Consider the following 14,797-nt stretch of genomic DNA (forward strand, 5'->3'; position numbering starts at 1 on the left):
GCTGCTGCCCATGGGAGACTGTAAGTAAGTAACTAGGCCTCGCGGAGAAGACTCGCAAGCTATTGGCTATGGCATTAGCCAACAGCCAGATAACGCAGAGCTGCCACATCTTGGGCTATTCAACAGAGAAGCAGCCTCGCCAGCCTTTCTTGCACTGACAGCCAGCAAGATGGCTCACGCTACAAAAATGAAAACCCAAAGCCACCTGATGATGTTCCCTTCCGGTCAGGCTTGCTCAGGCTTCCCTGCCAAAATACGTTTAGATGAGTACCAAGATGTGTTCTATGCCCTTCACCCCATCATCAGCGACCCCAGCGGTAAACATTCAAGTATCAGCGATTCGTTTTCTTGTCCGAGCAATGCAGTTTGGTTTTCCTCAGCCAGGCGGCCTCTGCATTACCAAGGCTTTGCCAAATTTAGCAAGCAAACATAAAAAGAGAGAAGACAGGCATACCCCTATTTACAAAATATTATTTTCCCTTTTCTTATAAGACTGATTTTTCACTGGAGGAGGGGAGTCCATTTAAAATTAGCAGACACCAGATCAGGTTTATCCCTATCGAGATATAATTTGCTATGTTTGTTGGCAACTCTGTGCATCACACTTGAAAAAAACTATGCTTTGTGCTTTATTTCGGGGAGATTTTGGGCTGGCTTTGGTTTGCTTAGGGTCTCCTCTCAATATTCCACCAAAATCTGTCCCTTGGGAACCTTAATTAAAAAAAGAACCACCACTAAAAATGCATTTCAATGTCTCTGCGTCTCCCACAGGTGCTAGCATCTGTTCGCACAGAATTCACACTTTTAAACCCTGACCGATCTCTAGGCGGGTGACAGTATGATTGCAGCGTAAACGAAAGGGCTGCACTGGGGAGAGACGGAAATGGGAGGCGTGCTGGGGAGGGAGAAAGATGCAGTCGACAGAAGAAAGCACCAAAATAGTTTTTCCACCAGGCCTGCAAAGAAAGCCTACATTTTGCTGAGCAGACTGGACGAGTCACGTCGGTCTTCTTCTACTGTCATTTGCTATGTTATTATATAACAGCACATGTACACTTTTCCCACGACGAACCTGCGCCTCAGGTACTGTGAATTCACAGTGGCTGGGGGGACGGGGAACCGAGTCTACCTGTGTAGATTATTATATTTTTTTTTGTCTGTCATTTCTTAGGGTCCTTTCACTCGTCATTAATAAATACTATACTTTGCTGTCCCAGCAAAATCAGGCTGACCCATCAAAGCGCAAGAGCCTTCGACTGCTGCCATCTTTTCCCATAGGTCTGTTCCATACATTGAGCAGAAAATACCAGGCACCTCCAATGCTTACCATAACTCCCCTCATCCAGTGCACTAACTCAGCAGCATGTATGGACCAGTGGGAAAATGCTCGCGTCACTGTCATATCATGGTCATGCTCCTGATGGAAACAGTCATTCTGGCCTACCTTCTTTTATTCACAGGCCCATATTTTATTGATAGAGGGATTCAGCATTTTTATTTTTCAAAATATCAATAAATTCGCTGAAGGGTGGCAAGCTATGGGAGTCGTGAGTGGGCTGTGGATGCACACAGAATAGCCCAGGTTTTCAAAGTGATTTGGGCTGATAAACTCAACACAAATGGCCCCTCCCTGGACATAATGAAGGCATCTGCTCCATACTGGGGGTGCTCAAGCACCCACAGCGCTGGCACCTATGCATACACATATCAATATGAGAAGTCATAAGGGAAGGGAGGTAAGCAGAATAATATACTATGGGAAGGGAGCAACGAGTTTGCAAAAATTGGGGGAAATCATTTCTATTTTTCACACATTCTATCCCATAGTCTAGTGAGAGGTGGATGATTTCAGGCCCCGAGAGCCCAACCATGGTGGGGATGCCGGATCAGCCAAGGTGAATAATGCATATGGCACGCCTTTCAGGTCCACTGCCTGCAAACAGATCTCCTGCCCATCCATTCTGGAAAGAAAGCACGGTTTGCTGCCCTAGAGAGAATTCCCTGCGGCTTGGGAGCCTTTCTGCTGGCCCGACCTACGCGGATGTCGTGGACGAGTCTTCCAGACCACAGAGGTCTCGTCTTCTTCAGAGGCGGCACAGGAGCTCCGGGGTCATTTTCTAAAGGAGGTAAATAAATAAAATGTGGCACCTGCTCGGGACCAGCGGCTGCCTCCACTTTTCATTCCCCCTCCCCCCCCCCTAGTGGAAGGAAGCAAGTTCAAAAAGGGTCAAGGTGAGTGACCAAAAGGAGACTGGCGACCTGGCAAGAAATCACCACAGGAAGGAATGTAGTGCAGGCAAGCTTTTTTTTTTATTTTAGAGCTTCTGTGCGTTCCTATTGTTCATCCTTATTTACAATGTTCACCGGGAGTTTCCCATTTTAAAACGGAGAAGGATTTACCAAGAAGCACTCCAGCCAAAGCTTAAAAGCCAAAGAGACTTGAGAAGGAACTGCCAAGCAAGGAGGAGAGCCAGGTCAAAAGACCTCCAAGCTAAGGCTCCAGTCTCTCAAGATGTGGCAGAAACAATATGGCAAGTCAACGAGGACCTGGCAAAGATAATCTCACCTAACATGGCGTACAACCTAGAGAGAGAGTGGTGGAAAAAGTAGCTCGTATCATTTCGGCTGTTAAAGAGCTCAGAAGAAAATAACCTTCAGAAATACCCTCCAAATAGTCAAAAAGAAGGAATGAAGCCCTGGAGAAGAAGCACAAAACTTCTCAGTGTCTGCCACAACGATTCTGAAAAGTGAAGTCACCCAAAAACCAAATCGGCAAGAGGCCCTGCCAGCGCAGGCAGCGAGCTCTAGCCCACTGAAGGCTCCGGGAGCTGCTCAGAAGGCACATTAAACATGATTACCTTAAACTCAACCACGCACACAGGGCCCTGGCGCCAGCTCCATCACCCCAGGGGCCAACGACGCCCCTTAATGGTGTGGCTGCCCAACTTTAAAGCTAAAGCAGCGGGGCTCGAGGATGCCCACCGTCAGCCTGGCGTACGACATGATAACCGGAAGATCTACATCTCTCAGTGAAAGTAAACTTCCTGACAGATCAAGCAGGAGCTTAGGCAGCGGGGACCCTAATATGCCCCCTTGCAGCCAGACCACCTTAAAAATCGTAACTAGCAACAGCAAGGTGGTCATCTTCAAAGTTGCATCGAAGTTTTCGAACAATTTCCCCCTGCTGGCCAGAACTCTGCAGCCCACAGATTAAAAGGTTACCTGCCAGGCTTCTCTTATCCTGAAGAGTCTGCAGAGCAAAGCACGGATCCAGGCTTCCCCGTTTCATCTTCAACCTCTGGCAGCTCACTCCAGCCGTCTCCATACCACACTGGTGCTTCCTCACGTGTTCGATCAGACTGGCTGCTCCCGTCACCCATCTTTTGCCTATTTATATTTATTAGCATTTATTCATCGCTTTCCAGGTAAAAATTAATCGCCCAAAGCTTATACACATGGCTTCTGCTGCCAGTGCTCTTCACGTCTGCTCGAGGGCCAGTCCTCGTTCAGTTTCGGGTGCATCTTCCGTCAGAAGTGCAGCCGCCGAGCCCAGACGTGTCTCCCACCCTGGGCTGCTGAGTCCTGCTCTTGGTGGCTCTCCTTTGTGGCGTTCGGGGTTCTTGTATGGCTGTTGGGTGATTGATGGCTCCGCCAACTCTTTACTCAGCTTCACTTCCTCAAATCCCAGAGCCATGGGACACCCTCACTGTACTGGAAAGGGTTTGGCTAACGTTTCAGCCTTTGTAGTTAAGGTTCCTTTCTGTTGCTTGTTCCAGCCTTCACATAAATATTGGTTTATATGCTTGTTTCTCACCCAGCTGTTCTCACTTTGCTTTACACCTTTCAGTTTTATTCAAGGCCACAGACTATTGTTCCAAGCTAAGCACTCAGTGCTGGCTATTGTATAACACTCCTGTATTAAGCTGACACGAAATCTAAAGTAAATAAATATGACTTTGCTTAATGTATGAGGAACATTCTCACCCGTAAGGAGAAAGAAAGAGAATATTATGGGTTGTTTTTTTTAAAAAGCAAGGGATCACAAACTGCATTTTTACAAGCCTCTCCTTCACTCCATCCAAACGCGCCAAACTCGGAAGAGAGTGGGTGGGTGGGCAAAGTATTTTCAGTCTCCTCCGATCCTAACAGCACAGGGGTGAATGCATGCCAATTACAATCTCAAGGGGCGTTTCATAATGCGGGACTTTATTCAATTCAGTTCACCCGGTAAAACTTTCTGATATAGTGTGTGGCTTTGCACAACCTCACAAGTCATTAACGCATACTGAAATGTTTGCTTAAATCCTGCTCTACACAGGATTCTCTTACCGCTGTGCCGCCTCCTCCAAGTTTATGAAATTCTGTTTGCACTCTTGATCTCAGGGAGAGATTTATATCTAAGCATAGATTACACATGGTTCTCTCCGAAATATAATTCCCATAGCAGAACAGATTATTGTCTTATGCGCCCGTAACATTGTTTCCAAGATTGATTTTTTTGACATTACTATGTGTTACATGTCCAATTAGCATTTAGTTTCCATAGCTTTTTCTATCTAAACATGGAAGGCCTCAATAGATCTCGAGGACTGAATACTTCTATCCTTGAGAAAACTGTATTTCACACTAGGTGGAGAAAAACAATATTAGTAATTTTAACATACATCATACTGAGAACATTTATTACCCAAATATCAGGTGGGAAATGTACCAATAAGGTGGTTTTAAGGGGGAACACAACTGCTTACGTAAGCCATCTTCAGAGAATTAGATAGCAACAGCAGAACTGATCAAATTACTAGGAGTAAAAAGCTAGAGGAATGACACATAAAAATACTTCTCTAGAACTACATTTACTAGCCCAGAGATGAACTACAGCCTTCCAAATGTCCATCAGTGACAGGTAGCTCAAATTTACCAAACACAAATATTATGAGTATGGCCTTATATTACATTCTCTATTAGTGCGCGTGGTAAAGAAAAAAAATCCTTGAATTTAGCAGTTTATGGTGTCCTGGACGAGGCAGGTATCCTGAAGAGCTCCCCTTCTATATAAAAATGTCATTCTTGATCACTTCACTTACTGATATTCTGGTGGTGGCAGACTCCAAAATAATAATCTAGATTCTTTGCTAGATAACCAACTCCATCTTCCAAAAGTGTCACAGGTCTTGCTGGAACCACTAGCAACTCCCGTCACACAACCTCAAATATATATATCCCTCAGGAGAATCATGCTGCTAATGGCCTACACATTTTTAGAAAACATTTGGACAAGAACCTTCGCACCCTCTCTGAGATCTCTTTAATTATGTTAAGGAGCCAGGAGCCTCCTCCAGGAATTTAACAGATACTACCATAACCCTCATTTGGGGAAAAAGGGAAAAGGCTGCTCAGACTGCAGCTCCTACAGGCCCATCTCTTTCATCAACACAGACATAAAAGTCCCTGCAAGAATTTCACAGTTGCATTGAGAAAATATCATCATCATCATAGCGTATACCAGAATCGTGCAACACTGTATAGAGACACATAATGGTCAGCTTCTGCTCCTTTCTAGAAGCTGCCGATCAAACCAGCTTCATAAAAAGGAAGAATTTCTCTAAACAACACTAGAAGACTCTTTAATGTTATTCATCTTGTACACACAAAGCATACTCCTGGCTATATCTCTCTAAATGTAGACAAGGCCTTCAACAGGCTTTTCGGGCCTTTTCTCTTTGTAGTTTTACACAAATTTGGCGTCCCCCATATTTTTGTTTTCTGGATGCAAGCCACGTATACAAAAGTTCATGTCCAAGCAGTGACCAACTGAACCCTTTCCCAGATGTTACAAATTGCCGTTTGATCTCTGGCACATTTGGTTAGACCTCCATGGTGTGGCACATAAAACGTTGCTCTACTCAAATGATATACATCTATTCCTAACCAATCATAACAAATCTCTCTCGTCTGGAGAGGTACAAGGAGACATGTGAGTACGAAATTTACTTCTCAAAGTCTGAAAGCCTTAGACTACACTGGTTCTCACATTCCTTGATGTCTTGCAGGATTTAGACTGGCATGAGATATTTAAGTATCTGGGAATGCAGGTTATTCCCAAGACACCAGATCTTTTTAAGACTAATTTCCCACCAGTCCTGCATAAATTGAAGGAGGGTATGGAGGGTTGGTCCAATCTCCATATCTCGTGATCCAGCTAAGTTCATTTTCTCAAGGTGGTGGCTCTCCCCTGGTTGCTTTAACTTTCTCAACAAGTTCCTCGCAATACTGCACCTCCCATCATTTCTGACATGCATAGCTCTAGGGCCAGCTTCATTTGGATAACAATAATATTAAAGTAAGGCTGGCTATGTTATTAAGGCAGGCTAGGGACTGTGGTGGTGCAGACCTGCCAGACTTGAAATATTATTATTGAGCGGCAAGATTGGCACGCCTACAGAACAGGTTGGGGTTAGACATCTCACAGCCTTGGATGTTCCTTGAAAGCATTCAAGCAAGCAACTACAGTGCGAGCGCCTTGCTACATTCACTCACTGGCTTCCACATCATATGGCATGATCGTAGGAAAAACCCTAGAATATGGTGACTAATCAACAAATTAGTATGTAAACCTTGTTGTTTGCCCTCCCTTAATTCTCCACTGACAAGTAATCCTTGCTTACCTCTTGCCACTTTCTCTCCCAGCACATTACTTTTGCAAACCGATGGCCTTAACTTCCTGGGACAGGTCTGACATGGCATTAATGTCAATATTTTCCCACAAATAAATGGCAGAATTCCAAGTACGAACTTATATGCATCACTTACATCTGTTTTACAACTCTGCTCGGTCCTGATATTTTGGAAAAGATATTAGAGGCATCCACAACTCAGTTGTGGGATACTTTCTTCACGGTAGCAGAGACAGACTGTGTTACCCCTTTTTCTCTTACCCCAAAATGGAACATTAATTCCAAAATCATTTAGGATTAGAGGACCAGCACCAGTCTGTTCACAAGATTATTACACCAAATTTACAGCCACCCTCTTCTTTTCTCTAAATTTGGTGAATCAAGCATACTTTGTTGGAGGGGATGAGAATGAAAGAGTTCCCATGTCCATATCTGCTGGACAGGTGGACACATGCATGGCCTTTGGTTTCCGATTGAATCAGAGATTACCTTCCCTTTCTTCTGCCTCCTTGGCATGCGAGACCAAATGACTGTCCCTTCCAGTCTCAAGAAATTGCCAGGTTCTTATGGCCTGGAAACAGGATGCTGGGCTTGATGGACCCTTGGTCTGACCCAGTTTGACATGTTCTTATGTTCTTAATTAGTCAGTCAGATGATTTACACAGCAAGACTTAACGACTGCCAAATTCTGAAAGACCAAGTCTAACTCGAGTTTTGGCATTCTCCCGGGGCAGACATTGCCGGCACAGAGTCTCGCCTATGCAGCTTAAAGATGAACTTGAAAAGCATAAACAGATCTGGGACCCATGTCGAACTTGGCATGACCAACTGTCCCAACATTAGATCAACTTCCCTTTTTTTTTTTTGGCGGGTGGGGGGGGGGGGGGAGGGAAGGGTGCTCTTCGCCTTCACTAATTCCTCTTTTGTTAAATCTGTTGATGTCGCTTTCACCTATGTAATGGAGCAGTGAGAACTGGTTTTGAAATACAGTGTCTGAATAAACAAAGATTAAGGGCAAGAAAGAGACATGACCTCTGTGGTCCCCAAAGCTCACGTGCAACATAATCACTGGATTACTGTTACGTTGGTGCAACAACAGGTATCAAGAACCTGCAAAAAGCTCAGGGGGTTTTTTTCCCCCCCATGACTAATACTAAAAGACTAAAGTTTAACTTTTAACTAAGACAAATGTTAACAAGTAAATGACATCAATTCCAGTCAAACTATAGCATTATCCATAACATATTAGAGGAGGAAACCGGAAGAGAAAGACAAATTGTTTACATTTCCCACAGCTTTAACACTTCTATATAGCTCCAAAACCTACGGACATTTAAGAGCGTTCGGGCAGAGCCAGCACAATGGCGATACAGGCCACAGCCATGCAGGAGAACCTGGTTCATGGCTCAGGTCCTCTGCTCCCTGGGCTGACCGAGGCCGCGAATGCCAAGGAGGTCACAGTGCCTGGGGGAGGGGAAGGTAAGGTCGCGGTCACCCTTCAGTGGCAACACCTAGCGGTCAAAGGTCCAGCTGATGACTGCAGCGTTCCAGAAGGAGCCCTGGCGAGGGCCTTCGGCCTAGGACTGTCACCACTGTGACCGGACTAAAGTAGGCTGAGAGCAGATATAAAACAGGAGAAAAATCCCCGGGCAGTCCCAGCCCTGCCCCCAGCTGTGTCAGAAACTGCCAAGTCCAACAAAATATATTCGGGCAGCAAAAATGACATTTTTAAGCTCGGCTAATAATAGACAAGATAGGATTAGGGATGAAAATATAAGAAAAGAACTAAATATATATATAAAATGAATGAGAACTGTTAGAATGACAGAAACAACCTGCGGAAAGAAAGGAACCTGAAAGATTCTTGGAAGTTACTCTTCGGGTTTTGTCCTAGAGGAGACCCAGGCAGACGTAGGAAACGATGGGCCGATGGTAAATTATAATGAAGCCGAACAGGGCCTGCTGCCTAACCCACGGGAGGCAATGATGATGATGATGATTACTAATGTGGTTAATTAGCACTACTGCCCTACTGTGTCAGGTTAACACGGGTGTACGCTGCTTTCTAAAATTAGAACAAAAATCCGTTTTTTGCAAGTCAGTATTCTCGTTAAAATGGACCAAGAGGTGGTGAGGTTGTGCCCACGTGAAGACCCGAAGGAGCGATGCAATAAAATCTGCCCAGCCTAGCGCACAGATTTACACACGGTTGGACGCGCATTTTGGACGCGCTAGACTGGCACCCGATGCAATAAGATTAGCGAGGCCAAAGCCCGTACCCAAACCAAAGTGCAGCCGATAGCAGCCATCACATGTAAATTCCATGGAGATGAGGCTATTAGCTACTGCCCCCCAGCTGAAAACCCCTGGGCGCCCAATGCATGCTTTTTAATGTGGCAAATTTAACTCCAGCCCCAGAGGTGGCGTAAAGCCAATCCGCAAGTCAAGAGCTCATGAGAGTTAAAAATGCGGCCCTCCTACCTAGTACCATTGTGACACTTAAATTTACTGCTTGCGGTGTTGAAAAATAAATGAATATTAGCTTGATTTAAAAAAAAAAAATTCTTCTGAACATACAATTTAGACACCCATAAGCAAGGGGCGCTTAGCTACGGGCGTCTTCAGTAACCTCGGCAAAAAATCGGTCAGAAGCAGGATAGAAACGGACGCTCCTATTGAGCGCCCTTCCCAATCGTGGGCGCCCGATGCATTTGAGCCGCTGGGGGTTGCGCAATTCTCCCCCGGTGCATCCTTTTTTTTTTTTTATGCAGCCCCTAATTTAAATAGTGCATTGCGCACTCAAGTCGTGTGACTGCGTGCACATCAGGGAAAACCGGGCGCTCGGCGTGCTAGCGTCCGTTTTCAACGCGCGTCTTATTGCGTCGGCCCCTAGGAATGGAATGAAATATCCATTTGGTCAGGAAAAAAAATAAAAATTTAACAAATGCAAGAATGTGGGGGGGATCTATGGAGCACTCACTGGTTTAGACCTCTGCTGGAATCCAAAACCTCACGTCAGGATTAGGTTTCGGACCAGGCATTCTCCCGAAATGATAATTGTGCACAATAATCATCTGTGTCCCTCTTGGCAAAATCCAGTGCACAGCAACTTGAAACAGCATCGGCAAGATTATTTATTTCCTATCCCTGGATGCAGAGAAAGCAGGACTTTTCTTGGCTCGGCTTCTTCTCAATAGATTTCTGGTTTCAATTAAACTTTCAGAGTCTAAAGAAAAAAAGTTGGCATTTTAAGTTTGTGTGTCAACTCTAACAGCCAGTGCCTCCAAGGGGATGCAGAAGGGATCTCCCATCACTGTTCACAGCAACGCAGTCCTCGACTTTCTCCCTTCCACAGCCATTTCAAGGGAGACACACAAAACTCAAGTAAAAGGCAGCGCACCCTCCAATCTTTAATATTTTCCCCCAACCCCTTTCAGCCAGATAACTGTCCATTTAAAATTGTTTAAACCTTACGAATGCAACCATCTTCTCAGGCGAAGATCCCCAGATGCTTGCATGCAGTAATCCAATGAGCAAGATCATCTGCTCTTTCTTTTTTTTTTTCTTAACCTAAATCAGAAACGGCTTTTTCGCGACTCGCCCGCAGCCCCCAACTGCACAAATCTCAGACACTTCTTTTCCTCTAGGTTTGTGACATCATGCCTTACAGTATAAGCAAAGATCTGAGTGGCATTCATGCCACCCTGGCCTGCAGAGACTGTGAAATCTCCGACCGTTCATAATATTGAACACAGGGCCCAATTCAGCCGCACTCTTTCGTTTCTGAAGCCCTCATCTCCATATCAAAGGCAACAAACATCTACTTCCCTTGACAAGGAGGGGACAACCAGAATCAGCATTTCGCTAGCCTACTGTACAATATACCATATGGTTTTATTTCACTGGATCAACAGAGGAAATTCTCACCGGTCTTCCACTTGGGGAGAGATAGAATGAAATCGATGGCGAGCTTGTACCTAGTCAGTAGTCCACTAGCAGGCTACCCTGTCAACACGAAAGTTAAGTGCAAACTTCTAGCAGTCATATGTGTCCTGGGAAAACTGGAAGCTTGATAGGCGGTAATGACTTTCACTTCACCACCACCAGCAAAAGGATTATGAAGTGCATGCGTTTTCCAGACTGTAGAAGGAGATCACATCTGAAGAAGGGGACATACAACATTTTTTTATTTTTTTTTTAATGAAACACATTGCAACACTGTTTCACCTGTCTCTCCGACTGTGCTAGTTACTTCTTTCTCCCAGTGCCTCAGCTCAGATTCTTTTTTTTTTTTTTTCTATTTCCAGCATAGCACAAAAATGTTTTACACTAGTTTTTCTAAACCAAAAAAAAAAAAAAAAGGTCCCCAGAGATCCAGTTAGAGAGCACAAGGGGGGCTTTCTTACAGCAAGCAAAAGGGCTAGGAAGTGGAGTCAGTAGTGCGTGCTCCTCCACCGTCGGCCTTTTTTTTTTTTTTTGTATTTCCTCTCGCCAGACACCAAGACGAATGCGATAATAGCGTGGGCAACCTCTAAAAGGGTGACCGAGTTCTCCATCCCAGACTGAACTGGGAGCGAACAGCTGTAGTGAAGCAGCCACCGTACAGTGAAACCCAAACACATCCCCACCCCCCACCCCCTTCTGCAGGAGCACCCGGAGGCTTCTGAGGGAGGTGGTGGGCAACCATGCGTGCAAGTGTCAGACAGGAGAGAGACAAACTGACCGGAGCACGGAAAGTCAATGGCTACAACCAGCCGCCTCCGAACAATGCTGCCCCCTCCCCCACACTCCCTAAAGCTGGCCGGCGCTCTCTAACCGGGGAGCTTCCCTGCTGCACGCTGGGGGATTTATTTTAGTCAAGGGCTTAATGACTTTGTGCAGATCCTTCACGGCGTAATGTGAAGGCAAGAGCGACGCTTCAGGTCCTGAGAGACGGGGAAAGAGGCAGGGAGGGAGGGAGGGTTACATTCAGAGCAGGGCACGGAACGAGACAAGGGACCAGAGAGAGAGTGGTAAGGAAGAGGAGAGGGAGAGAGAGAGAGAGAGGCGGAGAGACTGCTGGAAACCAGACAAGCGCCGTCGTGCCCGTCCCTTTGCTAGACTCGTCCCGACACGATCTCTGCACAAACATTTTCCTCTCCCCCCCCCCCCTCCCTCCCCTCCTTTTCTCGCCCTCCGTGGGGACTCAGCAACCCGAAGCGGCTGCCACAACTTAGGAGGGAAGTTCAATTCCCCCCATGTGTCCCGCCGTACAGCAATTTTTCCTTTTTTTTTTTGTGGAGCAAACAAGAAACACGAGGTCACCGCTCCTCCCCCCGACCCCGCTCCCACTCCCGGATTTCATCACGCAGACCCCCGGCTATCAGAACTGTAGGTTCAATTTATTGCAGGCGGAAAGGAGTCGGAAATCCCACTTTCAACTGTTGCTGTTTTCAGACACCCAAGCACCGCAGAGGGCGGGAGAGAAGAAAGGCAACATGGGGGGGGGGGGGACCCTAAGGTGCATAAGCAGGATCCCCCCTCCCCCCCCCCCCCAGTCTATCCCTAAGGTCGTGCAGGTCACTAAATAAACCATACCCAGAGATCAAACTAGCAGCTCTCAGGTGAAAAAAAAAATAATTTTTTTTCGGCAAGCCACACTTGCAAACCTTCTCTCTCTCTCTCTCTTCTCTCCCTCCCTAAACACATTACTCAGTAGCACGTCCACCTTTCCCAGCGGTTCAGGGTCAGCGGCTGCGCTCAGGTTTGAGGGCAGGGGAATCGCTCTTTATTTATTTATTTTTTTGCCCCGCCATAAAGCTGCTGCCCCCCCCCCCCCCCCGCGACCTCTGCATACGGTGCACCCCCCCCCCCCCCACTCCAGGCCAGCGATCGCATCTGCAAGCCACCGAATTAAAAAAAAAAAAAAGGGAGGTGGGGGGAGGGAAGGCGGAAAGCCGCCCGCAGCCGCTACCCCCGGAGGTCGCCCTCCCTGCTCGGATCTCGCACACGGTTCTCCCGCCGCCGCCGCCGGAGCCGTCCTTTTCAATGTCAACAAAGATCAAACCCATTAAAGCAAGGTTGCGGGAAGGGGGGGAAGAGCCATCCCCAAAACAACCACCCTCCAAACCTCTCGCTCCCTTTGTTCTTCCCTGTTGGTTAGAAGCTAAATTCTGTACAATAAAATCGCCAAAATGCCAAAGGTGGACTTCCCACTTAAATTGCAAATTTACAAGAAGAGCAGGAGGCGGATGGCTGACGGAGGGAAGGGATCTCTATGCCCTAGCGATCCGGTTAGCAAAATCGGTCCACATGCAGCAGCAGCAGAGGAAATTATTATTAATAATAATAATAATACATAATAAACTCACAAATCCGATCCGTGCACAATCAGCAGCACCGGCGGCAGCGCCACTCCGGCCACCTTCACTTTTCACAAACCCCGAAAACAGCTCTCCCGCTCGCCCTAAATCCCCGGGCCGGCAGCAGCAGCTCCCCCACGCCAAGGAAGCCGCGTTAACTTTTCAGAAATCTCTCCGACATGCGACGAAGGAGGCGCTGCTGCTGGTGGGGGTGGGGGTGAACAGCATGCACAGTTGTTGTTGTTGTAGTGGGGTTGGGGGGGGGGGCGCTTTTTTTTTTTTTTTTTGCCAGTAATACGTGTGCGCCGGCGGTTTACTAACCCATATCCCAAGGACGTCCGTGGTGGTGGTGGTGGGGGGGAGGGAGGAGAGGACGAGGCGCTCCCCCTCCTGTTAGATCCTGGTTTCAATCGCTGCTGGTAAAAGCCCCCAAAGGTGCTGCTGCGGCAGTGCCATCCTGACGATCTGTCAAAGAGCAAAGCAGCAGGCTTAAAAAAAAAAAAAAAAATCAAGGGGAAAATGGCGTCTCCATCTCCAAGCTCGAGAAGTCCCGGAGTCATAAAATTCACACCAGTGCCGGGCTAATTTTAGAAGGAAGCCAAGGCAAAAAAAAAGCAAACAAACAAGCAAACAACAACAACCACCACAAAAAAATAAATAAAAAATCAGTAGTCTGGCTGCATCCTGAATCCGAGAGATCAAGGCGGTTATTTCTTTTGAAAGGGGGGGAACTGATTTTGGTTACAATATCGCTGTTCTTCTCGCTCACTCTCTCTCTCTCTCTCTCGCTCTCTTTTCTTTCTGTTTTTCCCCCCTTTTTTTTTTTTTTTTTGCAGAGGCTGAGCGGATAGGTTTTGCTGATCACTGCAGTTTAATCAGAGCATTGCTGAGCAGCCTAAGATTACTCCATGGCTCCCCCTCCTCCTCCTCCTCCTCCTCTCTCTCTCTCTCTCTCTCTCGCGCGCTCTCTCTCTCTTTCTGTTACACACTACAGTCTTTCCAAGTCCCGGAGTAGTAAAGCGGGAGGGGGGACCAAGATGGTTTTTATAGGAAAAGAGAGAGAGAGGAGATACAAAAAAAAAATCAATGCTACTAATAAATCCCCAGTCCGCAGATCGTTCTTGCAAGAAAGCCCGAGCTCCCGGAAGCTGCTCTGTGGATGATCAGATGCAGGATTTTGCACTCCAGATCTCTTTTCGCTGGGAGGGAGGCGGAATGAGCTGTTTAATCAGGTCCGTGAGCATGATCGCTGCTCCATCCCTCTTCTGGCTCCTGTTTCCCCGAGTCCTGCAGTAGTGGAAATGGTAATGATCAAACAGCAGGACTGTAACGCTGAGCTCTGGGTTAATGCACTCAACACTGCCACTACCTGACACAACTGAGCAGTGTGGGAGGGGGGTCTCAAATTACTAGCACTTTTTTTTCTCTCTCGGGTAATTGCATGTTAATTTTAGGAGGTTAATTGAAATAAAAAATTATAAATGTTTTTTTTTTCCTTACTTGAAAAATGACTATATTAGACAGAGATCTAATTTAGATTTAGGACCACTGATAGAGCAATAAAAGCTTATTAATGGCACAAGGGCATGTACAAAAATGGCCTTTCTGTATTTTGGAAACCTGAAAATAATCTAAACAGTGGTAATTAAATGCAATTTAAGTACTTGAATATTAGGGATGTACAGGCAAAACATTTTATGTTCGATTTTTTTTTTTTTTTTGTTTTGTTTTTTTCATTTTTGGCAACTTGTGCAGCAGTTCAGTATTGGCATGCACAAGTTG

The 14,797-nt window shown here is 46.3% G+C and overlaps 1 protein-coding gene across 3 annotated transcripts in view; it reads right to left on the reverse strand.

The window, feature by feature from the left end:
* The window catches only part of SETBP1 (SET binding protein 1), a 535,593-nt gene extending 521,282 nt beyond the window's left edge, over positions 1–14,311 (reverse strand). For 2 of the 3 annotated variants that reach the window (XM_029580975.1, XM_029580956.1), the window contains exon 1: positions 13,337–14,311. The gene's annotated coding sequence lies outside the window, so the exon portion shown is untranslated. Of the gene's footprint in view, positions 1–13,024; positions 13,231–13,336 lie in introns of those variants that run through there. The other variant, XM_029580966.1, reaches the window with a different exon arrangement.
* Between the last annotated feature and the right edge of the window lie 486 nt (positions 14,312–14,797).

The sequence above is a fragment of the Rhinatrema bivittatum genome, chromosome 1, assembly GCF_901001135.1.
Source record: "Rhinatrema bivittatum chromosome 1, aRhiBiv1.1, whole genome shotgun sequence".
Lineage (NCBI taxonomy): Eukaryota > Metazoa > Chordata > Amphibia > Gymnophiona > Rhinatrematidae > Rhinatrema > Rhinatrema bivittatum.